Source organism: Oryx dammah, unplaced genomic scaffold (assembly GCF_014754425.2).
Source record: "Oryx dammah isolate SB20612 unplaced genomic scaffold, SCBI_Odam_1.1 HiC_scaffold_5, whole genome shotgun sequence".
NCBI classification, from domain to species: domain Eukaryota; kingdom Metazoa; phylum Chordata; class Mammalia; order Artiodactyla; family Bovidae; genus Oryx; species Oryx dammah.
Window position 1 is genome coordinate 38,351,164 of NW_024070189.1, and position 16,778 is coordinate 38,367,941.

At 41.5% G+C, this 16,778-nt stretch overlaps 1 long non-coding RNA gene across 1 annotated transcript; it reads right to left on the reverse strand.

The window, feature by feature from the left end:
* Positions 1-3,213: 3,213 nt before the first annotated feature.
* On the reverse strand, positions 3,214-13,319 carry LOC120863350. Its single transcript, XR_005720976.1, has 2 exons — positions 8,973-13,319; positions 3,214-3,720 (listed from the first exon to the last, which is right to left on the reverse strand). It is a non-coding gene; the product is annotated as an uncharacterized LOC120863350 (long non-coding RNA).
* Positions 13,320-16,778: the final 3,459 nt, after the last annotated feature.

Below are 16,778 nucleotides of genomic sequence, written 5' to 3' on the forward strand. Positions count from 1 at the left end.
AAACAGTTGCTGCAATTTGAGTCATCATCTGTGCAGTTTACAGTAATCCATGGTCATTGTCCAGGAAAAGCTGCTGCTGCTGCCAGGTCACTTCAGTCGTGTCTGACTCTGTGGGTGAATTTAAATGGGGATGTGATACATATTAAGCCTATGCTGCTGAGTCATGTCAGTCGTTTCCGACTGTATGCGACCCCATAGATGGCAGCCCACCAGGCTCCTCCATCCATGGGATTTCCCAGGCAAGAGTACTGGAGTTGCCATTGCCTTCTCCAATTAAGCCTATGATAGTGGCACTAATCTCTGCACTTTCCTCCAGGAATGTGGTAACTGATTTTGGTTTACTAATCTGGTAGGGAGGGGCTTCCCTGGTGGCTCATAGAGTAAAGAATCTGCCTGCAATGCAGGAGACTCTTGTTCGATCCCTAGGTCAGGAAGATATATTGGAGAAGGGCATGGCAACCCACTCCAGTATTCTTGCCTGGAGAATCCCATGGACAGAGGAGCCTGGCGGGTTACAGTAGGACACAACTGAGAGACTAAACACACACACCCTGATCGGGAAGAGACTTTCTAGGGACTTCTAACTTGGCCCTTTTTACCATAATAGCCCTCACTCCATGGATCAGAGAGTGAATCTGGGGATTCTGCCAGGAATTGAGTACGTCTATTCCAATTACATATTCACGAACTAGAGATATAACCACTGGGTTCACAGAGCTACTAGGATATCTGTGATTTTAGCTTGGGCCGATCAATACTCCTCTCATTACCTGATCACCACCAGTTCTCACTGCAACTGGAGGACTATTGTAGTATTTTGGCCCCAGGAATTAGCCTTAATTCAGGGTGAATGCCTATTATTTAATCCCTAAAAGATCTGAGGATTTCCTTTTTTCATAATACTAAGTCACCTATTAAAGACTACAGGTCTCTGAGGAAGTATTGAAGGAAGTCTCTAGTATATACTTGTGGCAGTGTTGTGGTGTTCTTTTTATTTTTTAATTACAAAAAAATTTTTTGGCTGTGCTGGGTCTTCATTGATGCACGGGTTTTTCTTTAGTTGCTGAGAGTGGGGGCTATTTTTTGCAGTGTGAGGGCTTCTCACTGAAGTGGCTTCTCTTGTGGAGCACAGGCTCTAGGGTGCACAAGCTTAAATAGCTGCAGCTTCCAGGCTTAGTTGTTCTGCAGCATGGGGGATCTTCCCAGATCAGCATCAGACCTGCATCTCCTGCACTGGCAGGCAGATTCTTTACCACTGAGCCACCAGGGAAGCCTTGTTGTGGAGTTCTTAAGGGAACTCAACATGTCCTTTAAACAAGGGCTCTGGATCTGACAACTGACTTAGGTCTAGAAACTGAAGGAGAGATTCTGATTCAGTCAGATTTCTGGGCATCAGACCTTGTGCTTTTTCTGTTATAAAGGTCCAGCAGTGCTTTACTAGACTGTCTATTCCATTCCTAGATGTACCGTACCATTTAACTGCTGTTTTAGTCAGGGTTCTCTAGAGAAACAGAATCAGTAGGATTGATTGATTATTGATAGGAATTGTTTCACACAGTTATGGAGGCTGGTAAGTCCACAGTCTACAGGGTGAGCCAGTAGACCATATGGCCAGGAGAGCCAGTGCTGCACTTCCAGTCCAAAGACAGCCATCTACAGAATGCTCTCTTGCTTGAGGGTAGTCTTTTTGTTCTATTCAGGTTTCCAGCTGACTGGATGAGGTCCACCCACATTTTGGAGAGCAGTCTGCTCTACTCAAAGCCCGCCTCATCCCAAATGTTCATCTCATCCAAAAACACCCTCACAGAAATACCCAGAATAATGTTGGACCAAATATCTGGGCACCTGGTGACCCAGCCAAGTCAACACATAAAATTAACCCCCACAGCTACTCTCAGCATCCCTGTGGGTCAAAACATTCTGATTTCCACTTTGTCTCTTCTGTGCTCGAAGTGCATCCACCTTATCCCTCATGATTGAACACTGCCACGTGGCCCTCGCTACTCCAGGATCCTATCCACCCCACCAAAATCCATGAACTCATCTCAGTGGCAGCACCTCCTACCAGCCCACAGAGAACAGCCACCACAGAGATTTCTGAGGATATCGGTGAACTCCTCACTAATGTATTGCTCAGTATCTTAGGGAAGGGGTGTCCTCTGGGCCCTCTTGAACTAGATAGCACTGGGGGTAGTGGATGAGGGAAGTTTGAAGGTCATACATACAAGTTCACCGACATTTCTGTCTCCCCAAGTCTCTGAATTCCTTTCTCTCCATTGTGCCAGGGAACTTCTGGGATCTCAAACTCATTATATGTAGGTCACTGTTCAGTCCAAGTTCTCCAAGCTTAAGTCCAAGCTAACATATTAAGTCCAGAATCCCTGATAAGTATTCCCATATCAGTGCATTTGGCCTGTTATATCGTGCCTTTTTTGGTCTAATGCTCCTAGAATCCCATTCCCACATCTATACACCAGGTTTCTGCCTATATAAATTAGAAAAATCTTGTAGTTCTTTTGGATTATACACTCTTTCCTCCAGGTTCAGACTTTGTACTTGTTGCCTTGGAATGTGCTAGATCTGACCCTAGTTATGGGTCTAGTGGCAGCGAAGAGCAGTAAGGTAGGTCTTGAAGAGTATAGGTATCTCCTTCAGTCACCTGTCTCGGGTGAGGGTATTCCAGGGACTTCAAGCAAAGGAAGCCTAATCTCAGACACAGAAGAGGAAGGCTCAGAGTGACTTAGGGGTTAAGATTCTCAGTTTCATCTGAGTCCACCTGGACGTCCTCATTCCAAGTCCAGAGGACACTTCCCCAATCCTCATCCTGACTTTCACTGTAGGACATCACCTGTGAACTCAATCTACATTAAATTCTGCAACCTTCACAACGAAATCTTGTGTCTGAGTTAGTAACTCTGATGGATCTAAGATACCTTTAGGGGCTGTCTAGACCTTCTCTAGTTCTCTGACTGGGACTTGAGCTGAGATGTTAAAGGGCTGAGTGTGTTTTCTTTCTGTAAGCACTCCAGAGCACTCAGAAGGAGGCATCTCACCCCACAGTCATCGTCATTCCCAGCAGCCACTTGGGTCCCCCAAGGTACTTGTTGAGTCTGGCTCAACAAGCCAGGGTTTCCTGAAAGCACAGTACGGTGAAAGAATGAGAAAGACACAAGAATTGAAAGCAAGGATCAGGGGACCAACACCGCCCCAAGATGAAGATGCCCAAACTGATCAAGTCAGCTTTATTAGGTTTTCAGGCAGGAAAGTACATGCAAAGGAGAACGTGCTCTCAGAAGCATATAGAGCCATATGGCTGTTAAAGATAGGCTAGGAATGTAACATAAAGATTAACTAAGAAAGATTTACTTTTAACTAACAATTTAGGTTTCTATCTAAATAACAAAGCTCCAGATACAAAAAACATTTGACTCAGAGACGCCAGGTCATGGAATAGTCTGATGGCGTCCCACCTCCAGGCACACATCCTGCTTTCAAGATGTTTTTCTGTTCCCTCTGGACTTAATCCAAGAGTCATACGTCTTGATCAGCAAGACTGACAATGCTTTCGCACGCCTTTCCTGGGGTCTGCTTTTTCTTCCTTGTACTTGCTTCCTACATCTCCCTCTTTTCGTTTTTCAGCAAGCGAAGTAATTGTAAGAAAGGCTAATTGTTGTTGGTTATGTTGTTGGTGATGTTGTTGTCATCTCGCTGTTCTCCAGACTACACAGAAGCAAAAGAAAACAATTAAAATTATAGCAGAGGTTAACATAATTCAATATCCATAGGCCTTGTTCTGTTTAAGAGGATTTAGAGAGGATATACCATTAGCAATAGTATCAAGTAAATTAGATCCAGAAATTATATCCAACTTTTTATTAAAGGTTTTTAATATATCATGTTGTAGATCTTGAATATCTAGAGAAATATTTTCTTGATTTAATAAATGTTGCTTGATTTTGTCCCAATTAAACCTTGACTGATTGTATTTATGTTCTGTAACACAAAAAGAGGTGTAATTCCAATTACATTTTAATCTTAACTGCTTTTGTAAACTAACCAGTTGATCTCCCAATAGTATTACTGTCTATTGGAGATCAGCCACCTGAGAAGCTAATTTTCCATCTATTTTTTGTTGAGTGGACTGGAAAATGTCAGCATCCTTATGCCATTCTTGTACAAACTGTACTATTTGAACAGACTGATCTAAAGCTACTCCAGCCACTGCAGCAGTGGTAGTGATAGCCATAATACCTAAAATAGCAGCTATAAGCATTCCAATGAATCTTTTGGCACATTTTAAACCTTTAATAATTTCTTCAACAGCATACAGTGCAGGACTTTCTTGCCAAGATTCTTTGTAAATCTACTGGTATCCAAATGTCCACTCTAGTTTTAAGAATACTCTGTAAGCTGTCACTGGATGGGATAGTATTATTTAAACATGTGTAAAAGGAACACTGTAAACAATTTATAAGTCCTGTAATTTTATCATAATTAGCTGGACCAACCATGAATACAAAAGGAAGTCTAACAGAAGCTTGGATATTATGAGTAGAGTTTTTTGTAGAAGTAAAAGTTGTTTTAGGATCATTTAAAATATATTCGGTATATCAACCATTCCATATCTCAGGAGTTTTCAAAGCCATAGGTATTTTCCAGATCTCGTTATGAATAGGATGGTGAACTAGATGCGGAAAGGGAGGGGCAAATCCTATCCCATTAATAACCAAAGATTCATTACCAAATGTACTAAGAGTCCCATTAAAAAGCAGAGACATTACTTGCCAACAAAGGTCCATCTAGTCAAGGTATGGTTTTTCCAGTAGTCATGTATGGATGTGAAAGTTGGACTATAAAGAAAGTTGAGCACTGAAGAATTGATGCATTTGAACTATGGTGTTGGAGAAGACTCTTGAGAGTCCCTTGGACTGCAAGGAGATACAACCAGTCCATCCTAAAGGAAATCAGTCCTGAATGTTCATTGGAAAGACTGATGCTAAAGCTGAAACTCCAATACTTTGGCCACCTGTTGCGAAGAGCTGACTCATTTGAAAGGACCCTGATGCTGGGAAAGATTGAAGGCAGGAGGAGAAGGGGACAACAGAGGATGAGATGGTTGAATGGCATCACTCACTCAATGGACATGAGTTTGAGTAAATTCCGGGAGTTGGTGATGGACAGGGAGGCCTGGCGTGCTGCAGTCCACGGGGTCGCAAAGAGTTGGACACAATAGTGACTGAACTGAACTGAACTGGAGAGTCCCTTGGTATATCCAAGGAATAGAAATATTGGTGTCTTTTAATTTTGGAGTCCCTCTGGGTCCCCAATCAATTATGGGACCTTCAGTAGTATTGATCAATAGATGGCCTTCTGCTCCTTTACAATTATTCCATTGTATCCAATCTTCTATCCCATGTCCTATCCTCATAATACATTCTGGAATATTGGGAGGACTATAATGTATTATGTTATTTTCCTTTTCTAAAAATGTGAGAGAGGTTACAAGAAAAAAGGAATTCTTATCATCTTTAGTAGATTTAACAACAGATAACCATTTTTGGATAATCTGTTTTTAAATAGATCTCTCCATGTCCAATGCAAATGGGGGTACTTTCAGGCCCAATAGTGTAATTGTTTAATATATATCCTGCTTCTTCTGGTTTATCTGGGAAACTTTGATCATAGGGGCCGGGAAGCCAAGCTGAGTCATTCACAAAAATGGGAACTGTTGAATCTTCCCATGTAATAGAAGTGGGTTAGGAACATAGAAAGAAAGAAAGTGAAGTCGCTCAGTCACGTCCAGCTTTTTGCGGCCCCATGGACTGTAGCCTACAAGGCTCCTCCATCCATGGAATTTTCCGGGCAAAAGTACTGGAGTGGGTTGCCATTTCCTTCTCCAGGGGATCTTCCCCACCCAGGGATCGAACCCAAGTCTCCCGCATTGCAAGCAGACACCTTTACTGTCTGAGCCACCAGGGAAGCTCACTCCCAATATTAATAATTGGAATTAGCCTGTACACTTACTGCCGTTGTTAACAATGTTACCATGGCCAAGAACAGGTTGTCAGGTGTTTTAGGAAGTTTTCGCCTATGTACTATCTTTTCAGCTTCTTGGGATAGCTTCTTTATTTGTCCCCATGTTGGTAGAGTGGTGCTCTTTGTCCGTTTAGTTTTGGATGGACCTGGTCTAAGTATTAATTGAGACATGGCTCAAACGGGATCTATGTCAAACCATGTTCTCTTTCCTATACCAGATTTTTCATTTTGGAATCCACGGCTGTTCATTGTCCTCTGTCAAAATAAGAGCATAACCTCGTCCTTGTTTAAGCATAAGCCCTATTTTCCACTGTTTATCATCCTTCCACATTATTTTTTGGTGAACTGTCTGTGTTTGTTCTTTTTTACCAATTATTTCATAAGATGTTTGTACTTCATCCCAATGTACTTCAGCTGCTTTTCATTACTTCCCCTAATATAAATAAATAATAACTTTAATATAAAATAAATAAATTTAACTTAAATTTAATATAAAAAGGGTTATAGCAAGTTTATTTTTAGGGGAGTTAGGCCCTAATCCATACCTCTCTCTCCCTTTTTGTTTTAATATTTGTTTTAATGTGTGGTGGTCTCTTTTTACTGTCATTTGACCTTGAGGATTATGGGGAATTCCAGTTACATGTTGAATTGACCAATCTTCAAAAAATAATCCTTAAGTATGGCTTTTATACACTGGGCCATTATCTGTTTTTATAGTTTTGGGGAGTCCCATATATGCAAAGGCTTGTTTAAAATGAGAAATGCAATGGAAAGTAGTCTCTCCTACATGATATGAAGCAAAAATCATTCCTGAAAACATGTCAATAGATATATGAATCAGTCCAGAATTTCCAAAAGATGGCATATGAGTTACATATGTTTGCCATATAACATTGGGGTATAATCCTCAAGGATTAACGCCTTCTGGTAAAGATGGGATGACGTTAGTTTGTTGACATGTAGGGCATTGTGAGATGATGTCACAGCAACGATGTTTGTTGCCGTGAAATTTGAAATTTATATTGTCATCCTTTTACATTTGTATGAGTTAATTCATGAAATTGAGTGGGTGTCATAAAAGAGATAAGTTTGGTATCTATTGTCTCATTATCAGCCACCAATGGTCCAGGAAGTTGGGAATGGGAACGAATATGGGTAATATAGAAAGGATAAGTTCTATTATTTATTACTGATTGTAATTTTTAAAATATTTGATATATTATTAGATTGGATGTAGGAATTGTAATCAATCTGAGATGTGACTTTTATAGCATATTGGGAATCAGAAACAATATTAATGGGGGCATTGATATCTGTCAAAACAGTAAGAATAACATCTAATTTAGCTTTTTGTACAGAAGAATATTGGGATTGTCAGGTTTCTTCTATAGGGCCGAAATATACAGATTTAAAATCTTTGTTTGCATCTGTAAAATAAACATCAGCATCTTTTATAGGGTCTGATTTAGTAATCTTGGGTAGTATCAGGGTATTTTTTTTTTAGAAAATTAATAAGTTTAGATGACGGAAAATGACCATCAATATTACTTATAAAATTAGAGAGAGCAATTTGCCTTTCAATATTTTGCATACATAAATTTCAATTTATTCCTTTGAAAGAGGGACTATAATATTGTGTGGATCATATCCGAAAAGATGTTGAGTATGATTACGTATTTTAAAAATCAGTTTGCTGATCATATCTATTATAGGTGGTTAGCAATTTTACTTGTTTATGAGGTAAAAATACCCATTCAAGTATAGCTTCTATTAACATTCTCCATTTTCCTGACTTTTTCTTTATAACAAAAACAGGGGAATTCCAGGGGCTAGTAAATTCTATGACATGTCCCAATTCTTTTTGTTCATTAACTAATGTGGTTAAACCTTCTAGTTTTTCTTTTGTTAAGGGCCTGAATTCAAAATATGCACCAGATCCCATCAATTGTTCTAAAGAAATGTTAACGGAGCAGTGGCGGGGGAGGGGGGGGGCGGGATTGGTGGCTGCATTCCTATCAGCTTGCTGACTAGCCTCATCTTGTCACCATCTCCTAAATTGTAAAAATTCAGAGTAGTTAAACAGGTCCTAGCAACCATCTCCCAATCATGAGGGATCCATCTTTCTGCCTGCGACACACCTTGAATCAATACCATAGTATAAGAATTAGTTCCATATTGAGTACAAGCCTGTTTGATCTCTTTAATAATTTTGAAAGGTAAAGGGTTATAATAATAATTTAATCCTCTAGGTGGGAATTGAGGTCTGGGTGGAACTTGTGTCACTATTACAGGAAGAGCTAAGGCATCTTCATCACCTTGTAACTGAGCCATACGAACTCCCCTATTAAATGGAGAGATCGGATTGGGAAGGGTTACTTGTGGCTTTAACATAAAGCCATCATCCCAAGGAGTCTCCAGATCAAAAGGAGGAGGCTCACCCAGGGGTGCAGACGGGCAAGCTGTTCTAGCAAACAAAATTTGTTCATTACTTTCATAACATTTCCCTCTTTTAATTTTGCTTTTAAAGGTTTTTCTCCTCCTCTGAATCACTGTTGTCATATATATTTAACTCTTCTTCTAACTGTGTCTCTGAGAAGTGGAATCATCAGACTTGGACCTCGGATTATGGTGGACCCAAAGCCGTGCGAATGAGATTTCCTAATGACCATACTGACAAGGGTATTTTTCCTCTACTTTGATAAGCTCGGCACAAGCAATGCATTACTTCTTGCCATTCTTTATACCTTAAAGTTCCTTTAGCTGGATCAAGCCAATAGCAATGTTTTTCAATAGCAGAAAATAAGTCTAACAGCAGACAAAGAGACTTGCACTCCCGAGCTTTTCAACAGTCTTTAAGACTAGCATATATTCTGCATGCTTAGAAGGATTTTGCCCCATTGTTACCCTGATTCACAAATCCACGGGGGTGTACTTACCAAGCACTTCAGTTGTCCACCGCACCAGCTGGATTTCCCTGTGTTCTCCACTGCTCTGAACTGAGCATCATAGGCTGGTTTCACTTTCAGGTCCCTGTTTGGCCGCCACTTGTCGAGTCCAGCTCAACAAGCCAGGGTTTCCGAAAGCACAATACAAAGAATGAGAAAGAGACAAGAATGGAAGCAAGGGTCAGGGGACCAACACTGCTCCGAGGTGAAGGTGCCCAAACTGATCAAGTCAGCTTTATTATATGTTTTCAGGCAGGGGAGTACGTGCAACGGAGAACGTGCTTTCAGAAGCATATGGAGCCATATGGCTGTTAAAGATATGCTAGGAATGTGACATGAAGATTAACTAAGAAAGACTTAGTTTTAACTAATGATTTAGGTTGCTGTCTAAATAACAAAGCCCCAGATACAAAAAACATTCGACTCAGAGACGCCAGGTCATGGAACAGTCTGATGGCTTCCCACCTCCAGACACACATCCTGCTTTCAAGATGTTTTTCTTTTCCCTCTGGACTTAATCCAAGAGTTATGTGTCTTGAGGTATCTTGTCTGCAAGATTGATAATGCTTTTGCATGCCTTTCTTGGGGTCTGCTTTTTCTCTCTTGTACTTGCTTCCTACAGTACCTGCTTTAGGAGATTTTTTTTTTTTTGCTACACCTTGTGGCATGCAGGATCTCATTTCCCCAACAAGGGATTGAACCTATACCCCCTGCAGTGGAAGTCCCCAGAAGGTTCCTTATCACAATAATCTACAGCCAATAATTTGATTAATCAGGGCCACTCCATACCATGAGTTACTAGCATCTTATTTCCATGACAAAGAGTTCAACACTGTACTCAAGTCTAAAGACAAACCCAAACACCTAAAAAAGGGGGTCTGTTTCCCGAGATCCCTTGTTCCAATTTCTGTATCAGTCAATGTTCAGTCGGGAGACACAAACGCCACCAGTTACTTTTGCAGAAATAATTTAAAGAACTGTCAACCAGGTATTCGGAGAAGGCAATGGCAACCCACTCAAGTACTCTTGCCTGGAAAATCCCAGAACAGGGGAGCCTGGTGGGCTGCCGTCTATGGGGTCGCACAGAGTCAGACACGACTGAAGCAACTTAGCAGCAGCAACCAGGTATTAGAGAACTAGAAAGGTAAAAGGAATACTGTAGTAAACACAGAAAGCAGTTACCATCCCTAGGGTTTGGAAAATAGGAGAAGAGCTCAGGATTAATAGAATTTAGAAGCTTGGATTAGGGGTCCCAGGAGCTGGGACAGAGAAGGCAGGAGCCAGCTGATACATGTATTTTCTTGGGCTGCAAAATCACTGCAGATGGTGACTGCAGCCATGAAATTAAAAGATGCTTGCTCCTTGGAAGAAAAGCGGTGACAAACCTTGATAGCATATTCAAAAGCAAAAACATCACTTTGCCAGCAAAGGTCTGTATAGTCAAAGCTATGTTTTTTCCAGTAGTAATGTGTGGAAGTGAGAGTTGGACCATAAAGAAGGCTGAGCACCGAAGAACTAATGCTTTCGAACTGTGGTGTTAGAGAAGACTTTCGAGAGTCCCTTGTACTGCAGTGAGTTCAAACCAGTCAACCCTAAAGGAAATCAGTCCTGAATATTCATTGGAAGGACTAATGCTGAAGCTGAAGCTCCAATTACTTTGGCCACCTGATGTGAAGAACTGACTCATTGGAAAAGACCCTGATGCTGGAAAAGATTGAGGGCAGGAGGAGAAGGGACACAGGATAAGATGGTTGGGAGGTATCACCAGCATGAGTTTGAGCAATTCCAGGAGATAGTAAAGGACAGGGAAGTGCAGTCTGTGGGGTCGCAAGGAGTCAGACACAACTGAGTTACTGAACAACAATAACAGGTATGTCTGAAGAAGCATAATGAGGCTGGTTCTGAGACTGTAACTTAAACAAGCTGCTCCTACAGGAAATAAATGCCATTCCCAGGGTGAGGGACTGTTGCTTGGGTGAGGCTGAGAGTAACAGAAGCAAAACAGAAACAAGCCAAGCTCTTTGCCACTCCTTTAGACTCCTAATTCTCTTCCAGAGCCCCCTCCAGGCAGACCAACAGAAGGGCCAATGGCAGAGGAGAAACAGAGCGGAGGACTAACAGAAGGTCATTTGCAGATTCTCAGCCCTGACATCACATGGCTCAGTTTGAAACTAAGACCCCAGCTTAATATTAATCAACTCTGTGTGCGTGTGTAGCGCGAGTGGGGTGGAGTGGAGGGGTTGTTCACGTGTGTATGTGAGGTTCTGTGTGTTCATGTGTGTTTTCTAAACCATTTAAAAATAAGTTCCCAACATCATGATTTCTCCCTCCATACTTCAGCATGCATCCGCTAAGAATAAGGACGTTATCCTATATAACCACAAAACCACTATTCACACACAAGAAAATTATCAATAATTCCCTAATATTGTCTGATACTCAGACCATATTCAAACTTCTTCCAATTGCCCCCCAAATATTTTTTATTCCTAATTTTTAAACCTCTTTTTAATATTTCTATGACATTAACATTTTGAAGAAGGCCTCACTCTCTGAACTGACTGTTTTCTCCTGTGTTGTTTACCTAGTTTCTCTATTCCCTACACTTTCTGCTAATCAGAGGTTAGGTGTGAAGGTTTAATTATAGTCAGGTTAAAACCTGGATGTATCATGTAAACGTCAGGTTTCACGTACTTGGTAATGCTAAATTTCCCTACTTGATTAGCAGAGTGGCCACCAAATCTCTCCATTATAAAGGTATGTTTTTCCCTTTGAGGTTTTTAAGAGCATGTTTTACTTTTAAAATGTGAAACGGGTATATGGTAAATTGAGACAGTACAGTGAAGGCTGTTACCTCCGACCCCATCTCAGCTCCCACAGTTCTCTTCTAAGAGGCAGCCACAGCTACCAGGTTACATGTCTTTAAAGAGTGGTTAAAAATGTGTATGCACATAAACTTTTATCTTCATAATCAGTAGCACATTAGACAGATTCTGGTGTGTGCTTTTTAAATTTTTTATCATACCTATAATAAAGTGGATGAGATACGTAGAGTCAAGTGTCTTCTGAGTATTTCTTAAATCTGCAGAAATCTTTTAAAATACAAGATTTAGAGAAATTAATCTCTTTGCACATCACAGCAGCTAACAGAATAAAACATTTCTTTCTAGCCACAAGGTAAATCTCATTTATGCAGTTTGAACAAGTCTCATTCCCTCAATCTGGGATGTCTGTGCTTCCTCTCAGCCAAAAGGCAGGGACAGACCCTATATTTCACATATTCCCTCCCAAAATTATCCTGGCAAAGCATGGCAAAGATTTGCCTCCTATACTCATAGGCTACTTTCTCTAAGCTTGATTCTACAAACCAGAAGGCTCTAGACTTTCTTAACAGAGCATCTCCCTCAAATCAAACGTCTGTTCATTTTTCAATCCACAAATTGAGTTGAGAGAAATCTCATCAAGAGGTTTTTGCATCAGATTCCAAAATGAAGTCTCTCCAACTGAAGCCTTTCAAGTTACATCTGGAAACTGGTTGGATCTTTTCTGGGTCATTTCCCGTTGAATGTAAGTGGTGTCTATTTTGGTCTGACTTCATTTGTGCTGGGACTGTAGCTGGATCAGGCCTTTAACTTTCCTGAAACCTCGTACCAGAAAAGCCCCTTAGGATTATCTGGTTCTTCTTTTTCTTCCCATGAAAACTATGCTTGTTGAAGCCCTCTGCCCAGCTAAACATGGCCAAGAAGAAGGAACTTAAGCCTGGGCAAGTTCTGAGCTCTCATCCCAGTGCTGCCCGTCTCTCACTGTGTGACCTTGGGAAGATAGACTTGCTTCTGGACCCCAGTTCCTTCAACTGTACAAGGGGGGAAATACTTGTCCCAAAAGTGGAAGACTGCAACAGACTGTTCCTTGAGAATTTTTTTTTTTTAAGTAAGTATATAATTGTTGGGGGGGGGGTGGTATTATTATTAGCTCCCTAAACTCTCTGCCACATCTCCAGATCTGACTCATCTATCAGAGCAAAAGAAGAATTTCTAAGAAGCACAACACAGCATTTCTTTTTTTTTTATTTTATTGAGTGTTAAGTAAATGATTTCCATTGTTTTAAAAATCAAATTATTCCAAAAGACATAAGCGAAAAAATACAGCTCTTTCTTGTTGCTATTTTCCAGTTCATCTCTCAGAGACAACTTCTTCTGTTAAAAGTTTTTTATGTCCTCCTAGAGATAGAATATGCTTATACATCCATGTGCATCTGTGTTTTCCTCACGTCTTCTTTTTTAAAAACTTTTATTTTTTTATTTTTGGCTGTGCTGCATCTTCATTGCTGTGTGGGCTCTTTTTTTCTCCTGTGGTGGGGGCTACTCTCTAGCTGCGGTGCACAGACTTCTCTCTGTGATCGCTTCTCCTGTTGTGGAGCACAGGCTCCAGGGCACACGGGTTTCAGTAGTTGTAGTTCTCGGGCTCCAGAGCACAGGCTCAGTAGTTGTCATGCACAGGCTTAGTTGCTCCGTGGCATATGGGGTCTTCCCAGACCAGGGATCAAACTCATGTCTCCTGCATTGGCAGGCAGATTCTGTACCACTGAGCCACCAGGGAAGCCTCTCCTCTTCTTTTTTAAATTTGAATGGCAGCAAACTATACACACCATTCTGTTCCTTCTTTTTATAACTAAACAGTATGTCTTGGAGAAAATTCCATAATAGTATATAGAGTTCTGCCTGTGTGTGTGTGTATACCTACATACACACATACATACATATATATATATATATATATATATATGCACACACATACACATATATATACATATATATATTTAAAATGTTTTCTTTAATTAGTCCCCTATTGCTTAACATTTAGATTGTTTCCAGTCTTTTATTAGTTCAAACAAGGTTGCAATACCCTTATGAATACTTCCAGCATAAATTACTGGACATAGAACAGCTATATTTAAAAAATAGTGTATTTTGAATTTTTATAAATCTGCAAAGCTTTCCATGCAATTCAACTATCATCTTGTTTCATTCTAAGTGTTACAACACCCAGGGCAGGCAACCTTCACTCCAGCATTGTGATCTTTCCATGGGAAGGTAGCAAGTCCCCTTTGTGAGCAGCTGTCTCCCCAGTGTTGCCACATTTTTAAGACCCCATCTGGAATGATCTCATTCTGGAGACTTCACAACCTCAAAGTCCCTTGTTGAATGTAACCACTGACAACTTGGATCGTGACCATTAGCTATTGGGATGATTCAACAATCATTTTAAAACCCTCTTATCCCAAAATCAGAGAAAGGAAAGGTTGAAAAAGGCACAGAGGAAGACCAAAAAGGCCTGTATTTTAATAATGTGTGTAAGTCAAAAGATCTCGGGCTTTATCTTGACTTCACAACTACCAAGTCACTGAAGGTCTCTGGATCTCTTTGTCCTTGTGTGTGAAGTAAAAACCTTGGACCACAGTATTTCTCAAGACCTTTCCTCCTTTGAGATTCTGAAGACTTAGATGCAGCCTATGTTGAGGGTGTTTGTCTTCCCAACCTCACCATATTCAAAAAGCAAGAGATGTCATGAATTAGTGAATGATTAATATTCAAATGGGGGTACAACTGAGAAGATTTAGACAGTGGTATGCTGGTAAACTGGATGAGGTGGGAAAAAGAGACCCTTGATTTGTAGTATTTGCTGATTTCCATGGTATAATTATTCTCTCTATGATGATTTCAAATAGCAGCTTAATGTCACTAAACTCAAATTTGGGAAAAGAGACAAAGAATTGGCTGCTGGCTCCAGAAAACCACCAGCAATGGATTCAAAGCAAGCATTTCCTTCAGCAAGCGTGTCCTAAAGGGGAGAGATTTGAACCAGGCACTGAGGAAAATTGAATTAGGACACTTTTTGTGATAACTGACAGAAACAATCCAAACTAGCCTAAGTGGGGTAAGAGAGAACATAGAATGTGAATGCTTTAGCACAAGTCTCTGAACAAAAGGCTCTAATAACGTGGTCACAGGCTCGGAACAGGCCCTCTCCAAGTGGCAGGCTCCCTGCCAGTGGCAGTCCAGGGCTCTGTACTTAGAGTTAACAGTTCAGAAGAGTGCCCTCCCATGGAGAGCCCATGGAAAGCCTGGCTGGCTCGGCTTTGATGGCTGGCTGGTCCAGCCTCTGGCTCTTAACTGGACACAGAAGGAAAGGTCACAGCTCCACACACCTGGGCAGACAAGATACTCTTCCTCTACCATTCAAACACATGAGAGTCATCCAATACAAATGCCCCAAAGGACAGAAGGACGCTGAGTAGATAAGAGCCGTGCATTTCTCGTAGAAATATGGGTAAGGCTTTGTGGAGGGGCAGAAAAGCAGGTAATAATTAGAGGGAACTGCATAAGTGGAGGTGCAGAAACATACAAGGTTAAAGGTGCATTTGGGAGCCAGCAAGAAGACCACCTGACCAAAGCGGAGGGGGCGGGGAGCAGGAGGGGAGGCGGCAGTTTTCAAAGAGGTGACATTGCCCCTCTCGGGACGTTTGGCAATGTCTGGAGTTATTTTTGGTTGTCACAACTAGGGGCAGAGGTCTAAGTACTATCACTTAGAGAGTAGAGGCCAGCGATAACATCCAACAGGGCACAGGACAGTCCCCACAGCGGAAGACTCATCCAGCTCCAGATGTCACTCATGCCAAGACTGAGGAACACCGTCACACGAGAAAAACAGGAGAAATGTCTGGGAGGATGACAAATCACAGAGGGCTTTCAGCTTTCAGCACAAAAAGGCTAAGGACTGAGGCCTCATCCTATGGCTATTACACAGGGAGCAGCAGGAAGGTGTTGAGAAAGGCTCACATGGCTCTTACCCACTCTGTTCCTGCTGCTTGACACCTCTCCTGCACCTCCTCTGCCCTTGGCACAGATGGCTCTCTTTTATTCCTGTGCGGCTCACCTTAAAGGTTACCTACTTGAACAATCTTCCCAGACCTCCCAATCAAAATAAGTTCTCTTGCAGACTCCACACCATCATTTTCTCCCACTGTTCCCTCCTTTTCCTTCATAACTCTTACCATGATTTTGAATTCTGTGTTTATTTGAGTGCTGGTAGAACATCCGTCTTTGCATAAGCAGAGACCTTGTGTATCCATTCACGACTGTGACCCTCAACATCAGAGTGCCTTGTGCACTGTAGTTGTTTGACACAATCAATTCAATCGATTAATTCATTTGAAGATTGATTATAGGATGGAAGAGGGGCTGAGAGTAGGAGGTGAAATTGAAAGAGGAAAGAACCGCAGTCCTCTGGATTTCTTCCCTGCTTGTTCCACTGTGCACTCATGTCCCTTCTCTGACTTTTCGGGCACCTGTACTTCACAGCATAACATATCAATTAGGGTTCAAGTGAAGAGATAAAACCCTTCTAGCTATTTTAAGAAAACATGGAATTAATAAAATCAAGTGAGTTCAGAATCAGCACAGAGCGAGTTCTACCTGGGCTTCCAGGAATGATTCCCAGAACACTATCCATAGTACTGGACCCCCACACCCCCCTGCCCCACACACATCCAACCTGGAAGCTAGAGTTCAAGGATGAACTGGCCCGGTCTCTGGCTACAGGAATACACCATCCGAGGTATAATCTGGACACCAGGAGCTACTGCAAGAACTCCAGCGCCATGCTGTGCCTTTTGGGCTGATCCCAGCAAAATGGATTTCTCCCAGGCTGTTGCCTCCTCTCCAAACAGGATGGGGGTCACAGGGGCCCCCATCCATTATTATGTGTGTGCACACACTCACATCTGGACAAAACCCA